At 42.5% G+C, this 14,068-nt stretch overlaps 1 protein-coding gene and 1 long non-coding RNA gene across 3 annotated transcripts in view; both read right to left on the bottom strand.

Moving 5' to 3' along the window:
* The window catches only part of WWC2 (WW and C2 domain containing 2), a 114,353-nt gene that overhangs the window by 75,035 nt on the left and 25,250 nt on the right, over window positions 1–14,068 (bottom strand). The gene's annotated exons all lie outside the window — the stretch shown is intronic.
* Window positions 172–14,068, bottom strand: part of LOC310686251 — a 38,302-nt gene continuing 24,405 nt past the window's right edge. The window contains exon 3 of the long non-coding RNA XR_014515791.1: window positions 172–2,831. This is a non-coding gene — a long non-coding RNA (uncharacterized lncRNA). The remainder of the gene's footprint in view (window positions 2,832–14,068) is intronic.

The raw sequence follows: 14,068 nt of genomic DNA, 5'->3' as shown, positions 1-14,068 counted from the left end.
GGTCACTTAGTTAAGATGAAAATACAATGGGATGGGAGGCAGAAAAGAGAGAAAGGTTGATGCAGTTATGAACCAGTGTGCGAAGATGGGAGGAAATCAAAAGTCTTCCTCTCTCACTAGCACTTGAAACAGTTCACTATCTGCTGAACCTTCTTCCTTTAGAAGGTGGTCTTTATGCAATTCCAGTTAATATTTAAGCATGAAATTTTTCATGTAGCTGGTTTAGGGGAAAGCACAACAAAACACAATATTTCATAAGAAACAACAGGATAGATATGGATTGTGGCTAACGTTGTGTGTATACCACTTCCCAAACCAGCGATGGGAGCTCACTGAATGTAGACAAAATTGGAGTGTTTACACAGACTATGTGTAAACTCACTCTCGCCTTCTTTGCTCCTATTTTTTAGACTGCAAGTTCTCTGGGGCAGAGATCTGTCATTTCTTTACAATGCTTGAAAATGAATGGTTCTATTTACAGGCCACCACAATACATTTGTGTTGTCTGTCCACTGATCTGGGAAGCAGCAGCAAGCAGTGCAAAGCTGGAAAAACAGGCAGGAGTGCTGGCCCAACCAAGTGCCATAGTTAGGCTTGCCACAAATGTGTCACAAATCCCCACTGCCTCTGCCAATTCATTCAGTTTGGTCACCCATGGTCCAATCAATGTGCTTCTTCATGGAAGAAAATGAGGAGTCTCTGTCCCATCTAGGATAGCTGCATAACCAAGGCTAAAACTTGCAGCATCTGCAAGTAAGTGCTTCAAAAATAACAATAATATCAAAAACTCTGGTGACACCCTAAAGATTAACAAATTTTATTATGGTATAAACTTGTGTGGACTAGAGTTGACTTCATCAGATGCAATCCTCAGATGCAGATAAACATTCACATGGTTGTAAGAGGAGTTGTAAGCAGCGAGATCAAAGAGAAATGAAATGAAAGTAGTACAGACAGCGATAATTCAATTACTGCTTGAGTGTGTGCAAAATAAACACAGTAGGCCTTTATAACAGCAGTAGTAGGTGATAAAACAATCAAATTGACAATGTAAAGTTAATTAACACCTGTAGCAGGAATGGAAACTATTGTATCTATTCAGATCAAATGTATGGCAAATAACTCACAACAGACAACAACATCTCGGCATCCCATGTGTAACTAACAGGCAATACAATACAACAGGTCTCTTAAAAAACCTATTGAATTCAATGGGCTGAGCCCCAGGTAAACAGGTTCAGGATTTCAGCCTTCCCACTATAAACAGCCAAGAGCCTTGTGATGCCTTAAAAACTAACAAATGTACTGTGGCCTAAGTTTTCGTGGACTCGCTTTGTCAAATGCATGAAGTGAAACATCAGTTGGCAGGTATATAAAGGAGAAAACTGTAAGGTGGGGCAATGAGATGCAGCAATTACAGTCAGTGATAATTAGCACTTAAATGTATGTTAAATAGACACGCCTTTTTAAAGCAGCAGATTGGTGATACTAATCAGTATAAATACAGATGTTTCCACCAGGCAGTTCTTGCCCTCAGCCTGTGAGCAAGCAAAGAGAGAAAGAGGGAAGAAGAGTCATGCTGGCTTACAGCGCACTTTAAAGTCCTTATGAGAGGAACTCCAGGAAAAAAAGGAGGAAGAGAGGGAGAGAGCTGCCTTACTGATAGTCCAGCACTAACAATAAATCACAAAGGGAGAGGCACAGATTAGGATAGGGCAGCCAGTGAGTTGATACGCTGCCTCTGGCTCCAACCAAGAGAGACAGTAGAAAGGGGTCAAGGCCATGTTCAGAAACCCCAGAAACAGAGCACTGACTGCTGTGCCAGTGCAGGAGCATGAAACTCAGTGTGCATGTTCAAAGGGCGGCATTAGGGTTCCAGAGAGTCAGAAGGACAGCTTTCCAAGGGAGAGCATCTTTGTGACTCTGAAGCACTGAACATGGACAAACCTGAATGCAAACACTAGATACTGACCACCAAACTGATTTTATTTCAAGGAGTTGCTTCTACATATCTAGTCTCAGTTTCAGCAATGTACATAACGTCCTTGTAAATAAGCCCACAAAAGTTCATAGCCTGCAAATATATGTATAACATTACTAGTTAAGAGAGTACTATTCTGCATTACCACAGAACTACCTCCTCAATCTCCAATACGGATATTGAGGATACTAGCCTCTTAGCAGGCTTGTAAAACCTCCTTGTATTCTATCAACACAGGTGGAAAGAAGGGGTGGAGCTGAAAGACAGCCTTCCCATTCTTCTCAACTTGGTGGAGCACTATGGTGGACAAGGGATGGAGATAGCCATCACCTCCATTGCTAAGCCATTCACTCACCTGCATGGGATTCCTCATCATTGTGGCTACAGTGTGTTGTTTAATAAAAGGCCACTTTATAGGTCTAGAAATGCACCTTGATTTCCCATCATGAGCAAGAGACACAGTATGTCTTGAGCTCATGTGCTCCTTCTTTCTCTCCTTCTCCAAGAGCTACTTTTAGTTCTGAAGATACCACAGTTCTATGTGATGTCTCACTTCATGGAGTGAGAACAAACCATAATTTGATACCATGATATCAACCTGGTTTGAGCTTGCTAATCTCAGTTTAACCAGTCATGGGGAACCTCCAGATCATGAGCCAAATTTTCTCTTACAGGTGTATGGAGGTAAAGCTGCAGTTGCAAAGGCACAAGCCTTAAAATAAGCTCCAGGTTGTTCTTGGGCAACCAGACTTGTCCAGCTGAATCTTCATAGTGAAGCCAATCTTCGCTGAAAAGAGATTGACAGTGGCTTTAAGCCCTACTGGAATCTTTCTTTCAAGTACAATCCACACTGCAAAGGGAAAAAATGGTCATCACGTGGAATGTTTTTAATGTGGTTTTTATTGGATTGTTAAAATGGAAAACTTAATAAATATTATTCCAAAAAAAGAGAGGGAAAATGGTCATCTGACATCATGGTGATGTCAGGTGATCGACAGCTATACATTTTTATTAGGATTGGTTGAATGCTGCAGAGATCTGATTGGCAGAAATGTTTGTGGAGCTTCTGTGAGTTCTAATAGAAGTATTTTTAAAAATCTGTGGCTTTGGAGGGATTTTAAAAAAAATTATTGACCATTCTCCCTAGGAAGGATGTGCCGCAGTAGCCCTAGTGCACCGTGCCGCAGTAGCCCTAGTGCACCAGCCCCCTCTGGCAGCCAGCGTCCAATATGTATAAATGTGGGACCATCACATATTACAATCTACACAGATGCAAGAGTCTCTTAATTTCTAAATATAAGTGCTTTCCACTTTATGCTGTATGAAGTGGCTTTTAGATTAAAAAAAATAGTGCAGAGCTGATTAAGAAAGCCAAAAGTGGGGAAGTCAATCGATAATGTTCAATTGCCAAGGAAAAAAATAAGTATTTCCAATGTAAGAAATCATTAACCAGAGGCTATATGCACATATCCTCTGAAGAGAGAGCTACATCACAACTTAATATATAACCAATTCTTGACAGAGAAGCTGTAAAAGAATTCATGTCTTTTGACCAACTTTATGAAGTATTCAACATGCAATCTGTCCCAGCTCTATTTTTTATACACTTGGGTAGTGCTCATTATCAGATCTTGCAGAAGGGAACTAATTTAGCAGTCCCAATTAATAAGTAACATGCTTGTTTTGGATCAATCACTGTATGAAGGTTGGGACAGAAACAGAAGTTGGATTGCATACTTGAGATTCATGAGCAAGCCTGAGCCTAATCCTAAAAGACCACTATGAAGTTTAGTATCCATATAAATAAATTCAAATGATCTCAGAAGCATTTTTTAACGTATGCTAGCAAAAACAGTAGTTCTGATTCTGCAAAGCTTCTTACAAACATGCTTGGTTCTAAATACCTAAGGAACATTCTTTATGTCTCAGATGTTTAAGGAATATTACAAACTGCTAGAATTATGTCAAGTTGTGGGTTGCCATCTCTTACAAAAAACAAAATTAAATTCCAGTTTTTGAAATCCAAACCTTAGTATTGCAACATGACAAAAGCAAGACTTATGGAATTCAGCTATAAATAGGATAGCTCTACCAATGGTGTGATTATACATAGTAGTTAAAAGAAACCTTTAGGATTTAAGTCCCAGGTACCAGGGGAAAGCAGCAGTTTCATATTCTGCTAGGAAGCTGCCAGAGGCATTCTGGAATAAACTGAATTTGTTCTTATTCAGAAGAGGAATTCTTCATAATACCAATTCAGAAGTAAATTCAGTGGATCATACTTCCAAGTGCAGTAATTAGGTATAGGAGTGCAGATGTAGGTTGCACTTCTATGCATATTTACCTGGGAATAAGTCCCACTGGGAGTTGCAGGATGTTTTGGAGTAAGCAAATCTAGGATGCATATTTAGGCTCCTATAAATCCTAGTATATCATGCCTAAAGTTGAAAGCAAAGCCAATAAAATCAAGGTCAGTTGTTAATTTAATATTTCCCCCTTCAACTCATGTTTGTGCAGCCAAAACAGCACCATCAATGCATAGTGGTCCATGAGTAAACCCAAGGTATACAGAACTGCAATTTTTTAAAAGGAAAAAAACCCCTGAAGGGGAAGAATCCCCCCAAATGTTAAATGAGGACAGAGCGTGCTCAGGGGGCACAGGATGCTGACTTGTTGGGACGGTGGTGGTGATGGAATGGAGGAAGCATCCTGGAAAGGAGGCTGGATGAAGGGAGACACAGATATACAAAAGGTTGAGAGAGCCATCTCATTGTCTGGTTCAGATCAAGAAGCTATTTTTGAGACAGAAGCAAGATTTGCCTCTTGAAATAAATGGATAAATCCAAGATTCTTCCCTTCCCTTATACCTCTTTATCATTCACACACACACACACACACACACACACACACACACACACGGAATGTAAACTGAGTGGTTGATATGCTGAACAACTAGACACTATGCACTTTTGCAAGGTCTCATCGAGACTGTGCACATAATTATTCCATAAAGAGGGTATTGCACATTTCCTGGTCAATACACATAATCTTCAACAAGCCTTGGGAAATGGGCATATATTGAATGAATTTTATACATTCTTCAGCAATTATGCAGAATACTCAGCACTTTGGGGGATACAAATACTATATATTTGCTGAATCTTGTACATTCTCTGGGCAAACTGTATATTCTCTTGTCACTATGTATAAACGCCAAGAAACATTTTTGTTTTCAGTTTCTTGTTCAGAAGGGTGCAATCTGTGCTCTTCAGGTGGCTTCTGGCCCACTGCCTAATCCGACATGGCCTCCAACATTCCCTCCAACTGATCAGCCAAGCAGCAGGAAGAACGGAGGACTCCAGATAAAGATTAACTTTTTCTGCAGTCCAACCCTCTTTTCAATACTCTCAGCTATTCCCCAGTCAGCTGAGCAGCACAAGGGGGATTACAGTGAGAGGTAAGTTTTAAACCTTTCCTACAATTTTGATGGAAATTATTAAGGCCCCCCCCCCAACAATGCAATATTATCCATTGCCTTTGTCTTCATGCTGCAGATTGGGCTAAGAGAGTAATATACAACAAACCTGCAGTACAGTTCAATCCTGCAATGTAGTTAACTGTTTATATTGCAGGACAGAGGCTGGTTGGGATTCTGGGTCAAAAATCCCCCATACCTTTCAGGTTGCAAGAAAGGTCAGTCTTCTCAAACTGCAACCTCAGTCCTGTTGCCAGACCAAACTATGCACTGCTACATGCAGAAACCTTGGCGTCCGTTGTTCTGCAGCAAGTCTGGTTGCATATCAGGGACTGGGTGGACGAAGAGGAGAAGTGGAAGGCACCAGCTGGGAAACACCCTAGGGAAGCCTCAGAGGAGGAAAACTCAGAGCCTGGAGAGTGGTGGTGGGATACTGAGGACAAGTCAGAGGATGAAGGGGAGGCAGAATGGTTGGAGGCTAAAGAAGCAACAGGCCTGAGTGAGAGAGATGCAGAAAGCAATGCAGACTCAGGACATGCAGCAGAGAAGGAGGAGCCAAAGGCTGCAGAAGCATGCATGGAGCTTGCCTTTCCTACTGCGGTAAGCGCCCCTCCCTCCTTGTCTCCAAGGTCACAGAAAGCTTTGCTTGTAGCAGAACAAAAACCGTAAGTGGCCCCGGCCCAAAGTAGTTTAAGGCTGCTTGGGAGACATCTGGCTGGGGAGGAGGACTTAGTGGGAAGTAGAAGGCAAAGACCTTCAGACCTGGCAACTGTTTCATGGGGGCCAGTCCTGTTTGTCGGCATTGCTACCTGGTATGATGTTTTCTTGAATAAAGAGCTAACTTTTCTGCTTGTCTCTGCATCCTGAGTGCTAACCTGCATCTGAACCAGTCCTGACATTGCACTTTTAAATGTTCAAAAACAAACACACACACTTTCCACATAAAGTAAGTCATAAATCACTATCAAAGACAGGAACCCCCTGTTCTGTAGGGGGGGGGGGAGCTGCTGGGGTGATGACCCCAGGAACATTTTTATGGAGGGTCCTCCTCATGCTACCTGGCTAGCCCTGTGCAACTTTGTGAGGATGGGTTCGAAATACAGTGGTACCTCGGGTTACATATGCTTCAGGTTATAGACGCTTCAGGTTACAGACTTCGCTAACCCAGAAATAGTACCTCGGGTTAAGAACTTTGCTTCAGGATGAGAACAGAAATCGAGCTCCGGCGGCGCGGCAGCAGTGGGAGACCCCATTAGCTAAAGTGGTGCTTCAGGTTAAGAAAAGTTTCAGGTTAAGAACGGACCTCCGGAACGAATTAAGTACTTAACCCGAGGTACCACTGTATGGCTGTTGCGTCTTTCTCACACTCCCCTCCCCAACCACTTTGCGAGTCTGGGATCATCCCAGCCTCTCGAAGCTGCTTGGGGCTGGCATCACATCAGCAGTGCCAACTGGGCTGGCACAGCAGTCTCCGTTCATCCTCCATGCTCTCCCACCCACCCCTGGCACATGCATGCATGTCCTGGGCACCAGCAGAACACACTCCAGCACTGGGCTCAGGTAACACATGCACACCAGCGCCCCACTTATATCTGTGTTAAATCAGACAACTTTCCCAAATACATTTAAAAGAATTTCCATTACTGCATTTTAGAACCTCAGCTGTGAACTTACCTGAAACTTACAGTCTGCAATGTTTATTCTACTTATCTTGAAAAAAGTCTAAACTCTTGCAAGCAGATCTTATTTATTTAGATTTTCTGCTTCTGCAAAGTTTATAGTGCTTATTTAATTACTACCTACATAGCGTAGGAGCCTCAAGCAAGCACCACCCAAGATATATGACAAAATTTACATATTAGCAGTGAATGAACTGCTGCTGTGTTGTGGTTGTGTAACAGTTTCTCTTGAGCTACAATGGTGCAGAATTTTTGACAGGTGCAGAGTATATGCAGTCCTGTATATTGCTCTGCTACAAAAAGGATGCAAGGGTGGCAGATAGTCTAAGTAATTGCCTTTAGAAGGTGTTTTTGCTAATGGTGGAGGAATTTTAGTTACAAAAGCACACTGTCAAGTGATATGAAAGATTGCACATTATGGAGACAAGAAGCAAAAGTTCAAGTATTCTATCCACAGGCCACAGCGTACTATTGGAATTTCAATTTTGTTTTGCTCTGTGTAGGAAGTAGAGTTTAAGCATCCAGAAAATATTGAGTGTAAATTGCCTTTGGGCACAATTTATTATTTCAATGGTTATCTGTTTTTTGACATCAGAGAGATAAGGTAACTAGAGGCAAGTCATAAAAGGGAAATGTAACAAAAACAGACGAAATTTCCTGTTCATGTGTTACTTTCCAGGGAGAAATCTCAACCCAGTTAAGAGTCTCAATCTCCCTCTCCTGCCCCTTCACCATGCAGGGCGGAAACAAGTGAACCATAGTGCATCACATTGATTTGGATGCAGACCCCTCTGACCACACAATCCATCTCCCTTTTCAGCTGGGGATAGACTACACAGACAGAAAGATCCCATGTTCAAACGCATGCACTACAGTTCAGCTTGTTTGATACTTTTCCTGTGTAGAAGGGGAACGAGGGAGAAAGTATGCCTGTCTCTCCAGCTTGAGATTTCTTCTCAGAAAACATGAAGGTCCAAAGGGAAACAGCAACCCAATTATTCGCATATTGCCCTAAAAGCCCCTGCTTAAAATAGCCTCTCATGTGGAAATCTGCATGGTCTGGGAATTACAAGTAAGATAATAAACTTATTTTCTAGTAAATCTTGTCTTTCTCTTTTATTCCTCATCACCCTCCCATACGCAAATTAAGCTCTTAAGGCCCCTTGCCAGAATCACTTATCTCCTACAACTCCAGGCTGTGAAAAAGCCCAAAACACAGATTAAGGAAAAATTAAAAATGCGGTTTACTTTTATTGTGTGTTCATCCACCACACGAGTGTACCACGAGCTGTGAACCTTTAAAATCTAATAGTAGGACTTCTATACTGTCGGCTGAACACTCAAATAACCCAAGCTGTTTTTCTTTGCCTATGTAATGCTAGCCCATGAATATATTCTGTTTGGAGTCACTTAAAAAGCTGGAAAGCATCCTCAAATTTTCTAGTTCAACCCTCTACTTGCTACAGGAAATCCAGAGCTAAAGCATCCTCAGATTGCTCTAAAACCTCTACTTAACAACTTCCAAGCAAGGGTACACCCACACCAGTAACTGGTTCTGTTGTCAAATGGCTCTCACCATAAGGATTATTTCTCATAATCGTAATGTTCAACCCAAATCCACTTTGTGTTGATGGCTATTAGAGAAAACGCCTGCTGGGAGAGAAAGGTGAGAAGTCTCCAAACAACTTTGGTTTCCTGATCTTTACAGCTCTTAGATGTTAATTCTAATCTTGGCACTGAATGCATGAGACAATTACAATAACTAGCCTGACAAAGATATGTGCTCTGAAGAAGGAAGGCAAGTACAGTGGTACCTCGGGTTACAGGCGCTTCAGGTTACAGACGCTTCAGGTTACAGACTTTGCTAACCCAGAAATAGTACCTTCAGTTAAGAACTTTGCTTCAGGATGAGAACAGAAATCGTGCAGCAGCGGCGCAGCGGCAGTGGGAGACCCCATTAGCTAAAGTGGTACCTCAGGTTAAGAACAGTTTCAGGTTAAGAATGGACCTCCAGAATGAATTAAGTTCTTAACCAGAGGCACCACTGTAGCTGGTACACCCAAGAGGGGGGAAACTGGTGCTCATCTCCAAGAGAGACTCCCACTCACCATTTGGTTGAAAGGGCATGGAGAAGGATAATAAAATATACAGGGGCTAGTTTGCTCCTAGGATTAGTCTAGGAGAAACAAACCTAACCATTAATGAATCTGGGTCACTGTAAGCAGCAGCAGCACAGGGAATCATTGGCCCCTCCAACTCTGGGAGCTGTCTCAAGAACCTATCTGAATGGTTCTCTTGCCTTTCTTAATGGCAAACTCAAGCTTCTTATTCCTTACATATCACTAGCCTTCGTGCCTATCCTTCCAAAAACCAAAGCAGTGCCTCATGTTTCTCAGAGGCTCACAGCACTTTCCCATGTCCCATTTATTTCACTCCATAGCAACAGAGAAGGATAAACATTAATAGGCCAACTCCACTTAGATTTACAGGAGCAATGAAAAGCATGCTCAACATGAATCTGGAAAATCCTTCGTCACCTATGAACTAGATGGCTTGGGCAAGTGCCAATCTGTGAAACAGCTTGAGCCCAACTCTTGCCCAACCCACCCCTGCTACTTAAATCCTGCTCCTTGTCAAACACACCAACATTAAGTTCTCCTGATAACTACAAATATTTAGACCTTTTAAAAATACATGAACACTTGGAATAGAAATCTTAAAAACTTAAAATCTACAAAACATAAAGGGAAATCAGGGGAGACAAGGTTTTCATTAAAAGACAACTCTAGCTGTGAGGTTCTCCAGCTCAGATAAATACCCTTTTCTACTTGCCACAAAATTAGTATACAGACCATCAACTTATAAAGTGACTAATGTGGAGTCTTACCACTTAAGGCCCCCAACCTTTACCACACAACAAAATTTGTGGCAGAAAACCTTACCATTTGGTATGCTGGTCACAGTCAATTTAGGGCAGATGACTAGTTCTCCTGCACTGGGCGCCAAGCCTAGGTGGCAGGCACTGCAGGGCGTCGTAACTATGATGTAGCATATGCACAGAATGGAAGGCTGGGGGGGGGCTGGCTCTGAATTTCGGCTTCATACAGGGCGCTGCTTAAATGTGAAAGACCAAGGTCTGCCACTGCTGGTCATCTATATTGGGCCTATGCTAGCTTCCTGGGCCTATGTTCTGTTCCTCTGACTCCCCACTGCTGAAACACAAATTGCAAGTCCCTGCCTTTTTGTCCATGTTATTCTGTGTTGTGTTAACTGATGGGATTAAGAACGAATAAGGTGGCAACATGGAGGGGCTATGGGAATGAAATAAATTGAGCAAATAAATAATGAACTCATTATCTCAGGAAAATAGCCAGTGACAAAAAATATGAGCTCAAGACCACCTAACTGGCATTTAATTCATTTCAGCATATTCTCCTTTATGGAGGCGGCTAGATAAAGATTGTGTAATAAGATTGCGGAGCAGCTTCTCTGACATTCAAAAGTCTTCCGAATGAAAGCAAGTGGTGGTAATGCAGTTTTGTTTTACCTCCTAGGGTTCCCTGTAACAGTGTGAAGCAACTTTAATTAGGATGAACACTCCGAGAAGGAACGTATGATCAGCTTCAGCCATTTCCTCACCTTGTTTTGCACAAGGGAGCTCTAAAATGTTAAATCCTTCCTTTGTTCCCAATTATTACTGCAGTTAGGAGGTCAAAGAACAGCATGCCTGATAGTCCAAACAGGTCAGAGAACAGCATGGCTAATAGCCCAAGCAGGATAAAAGTCTATTTGGTTGAGGTCTGGCCCCATTAATTGGGAAGAACAAATGAGGAAGAATGTGAAATTAACAATCATCTAATGCCCAGTTGCCCTCCGATCACAAAACCCACGTGGGTTTGAACAGGCTGCAATGTAAAAATAAAAACAAACATGAAAACATAGGCTGGTGAGTCAAGCAAGAGTCCAGTAAAAGTAAAGGTAAAGGGACCCCTGACCGTTAGACGACTCTGGGGTTGCAGCACTCATTTCGGTATATGCTTCTAAATATGAAATTTTAGATCAGCTCTGGTATAGCTGTCTCTTTTATGAAACAAAGTTATTTTCTTAAGACATCATCATCAGAGCAAGATACAGTGGAACCTCGGTTTTCGAGCACCTCGGAGGCCGAATGATTCAGAAGCCAAACGCCGAAAACCTGGACGTGAATACTTCAATTTTCGAACGCGCCTCGGAAGTCAAACGGCTTCCGAGGCGTGCTTCTCCATTTTTCTGTATGGAATTTGCCGCCTGCCCATTGTGCCTCAGTTGTCGAATGTTTCGGAAGTCGAACGGTCTTCCAGAATGGATTACGTTCGACAACCAAGGTACCACTCTACAACAGAATGGGTGCTACAGAACAGCTGGGTTCAAGTGCTCAAAAAAGGAAAGAAATCATTAGGGAAATTTTTCCTCCTAAAGAACATCCAGCGAAACAAGAGTTTCAGGACATTTTAAGTGGAAATTATGGGGTTACAACTTTCCAGTACCTGTGTCAGGATGCAAGGTGCAGGGGCTGGCAGCTCTTGCTTTCCACTCTTTTTATATATCACTAACCTAGCAGATCGCCCAATGAAACTGATTCGGTTCAGGACTGACAAGTCATCACATAATATATAATTATCTTACGGGATTCACTGCCACAAGATGCAACGATAGCCACTAATTTAAATGACTTCCAAAAAGAAGACGACCTGTGCGTATTAATGGTAATCAGCTATGACAGAAGAAATCAAAACTCCTTGTACGTAGGACAAGTATATGGAGACAAGCAAGGATTAGGCATCACCTGAATGCACTGTCTCACAGAGGTATCCTAACTGGTCAATATTTAGCAAAATGCAGAATTCAGGTGTGGCCAACTTGCGGCCCACCGGGTATTGCTGTAACTCCTCTGAGCTCCCAACCAGCATGACAAAGGATCAGCGATGATGGGAGATTGAACAGAATTACAATGCCAGGCAGCAGAAAGAATTATTCATAAAGGGGATAAGAATTTCATATTTCGCAATACTGTGTTCTTGCCTAGCATACCACCTGTGCTAACTAGGTAATCCTCTTCAGGCACTGAGTCTGAACACAAAGGTATTTGGCTGGGTGTGCTTAGAAGCCTCCACATATGGTGGGGGTGGGGGGGCGCGTGCATGTGTGTGTATGTGTCTTGCTCATGAAGAGACCTGTAAGGGCATTCATCCAAATATGCTTCAAATCCCCTTTCAGACCCTGCTAAACATGGGAATGTGGGGGTAGAGTTGGCATACCTGGGGACATTGGGGACATGGGCGTTCCTAGGGGTTGGTTAGGTTGCCCCCAAGGGCACAAGCAGGTGCAAAAATCATGCCTCTCCACTCTGGCTCAGAGTGGCTAGGAGCTGCCTGCCCACCTGCGCACTCCTTGGGCTGCTCCTCAGTTACTCTGGGAACCATGGGAGACACACAGGGTCCTCTGGGCACCCCAGAGGAGGAATCCGGTTGCGGGCATGGGTTGTTGCAGCAGCCCTGTGGGAGCCCCTCCCCGGACGGCCAATGGCACTATCAGAAGTGTGAGCAGAGCACCCAGCAGGGCTTGGAGGGGAGAAAGGTGGAAAAAGCAGGTGATAGTGGCAGGAGGAGGAAAAGGGAAGGAAAGGAAAGGAAAGGGAAGGTGGGAAAAGAAGCAGACAGATGGAGGACAGGGAAGGTACAGCAGAACAGACCTGACCCCAACAGCAGTGGAGAAAATCAATGGCAGATTGCAAAAGGTGACAAAAGGCAAACTTTTTGAGTTTCTAGTCCCAGTTTCAGAGGCGGCAATATAGCTCCTTGCCAAGAGCACAGGAGAGCCTAGCTACTTTCAGGTTGTGGGTGGGATCACCTTAAAGACTAAGGGCAAGGCACTTTAATATGGAGTTTTGGATGAGATCATACCTCATCAGAAGCAGTGAGTGTGATTCTCAGGTATATATACAAGTGGGTGTAAAGGAGGGGATGCAAAGGTTAGAATTAAATGGCAATGGAATGCAGACTATTCAAGCAGAGCTTATATACATTCAGAATGACTCTTCACAGCAGCAGCGATAACAGGATTCCCTGGGCACAGTGCACAGTATATATTGATATATTTTTTAAATCACTTAGAAATTCTTCAATTAAACGGTTTATCAATTCTTCTGAATTAAAATAAATGTACACTTCCCCCGAGTTCCATAAAGAATATTAATGTCTTTGTACATCTCTTGTACACTATCTGTTCTCTAGGCAGTAAGCATATCACTAATAACTGGTAATAAATAAATGTTTAATAATACTGCCATGTGCTTGTTCATGGATATGTGCTCCTTTCTCAACTTTTGCATCAGTGCAAACTTGTTTGGAACCTTCACAAAATCAATTCATAAAGGGAGGCTTGATATGAGGGACAGGAAAAAAATGAGACGTGTCTTATTTTGCAGTTCTGCTTTTACCTCCTACTGAAATTCTTCCTTAACCACATACCCAGCTAAGATTGTCAAGTAACATGCAGTTGGGGACAGAGAACAAGAAGGCAAGCAAATTAATAGGTGCCTGGCTGGAATTGCAGGGGTCAGGTAAGAAGGCAAAGAGACGTGGGGCATGAGATCCCTATTCACAGTTTATAAACCATGGAGGACAGTTCTGATTAACATCAGAATAATGTTTAAGACCTAGTAAGAAAAATGTGACCCAATTGATCAAAACATTTTGCAGCAAATTGGCCCCAATGGACCAATTTACAAGGAGGACACTCAGTCAAGACAAAGTATTTCAACCTCATTAATGAAAATATTCTTTGCTACTATTCTTGCTTAATTTCAGAAATCATCCTTTGCCAGTAAAAAAAGAAAAGGGGGGGGGAAGGAACTCTATAATTTGATTTTAAGGTTAACTATGCATGTCAGGA

Source organism: Podarcis liolepis, assembly GCF_965112155.1.
Source record: "Podarcis liolepis genome assembly, chromosome: 9".
NCBI lineage: Eukaryota > Metazoa > Chordata > Lepidosauria > Squamata > Lacertidae > Podarcis > Podarcis liolepis.
The sequence above is the reverse complement of the archived record's forward strand: the minus strand, read 5'-3'. Positions and strand labels throughout refer to the sequence as shown.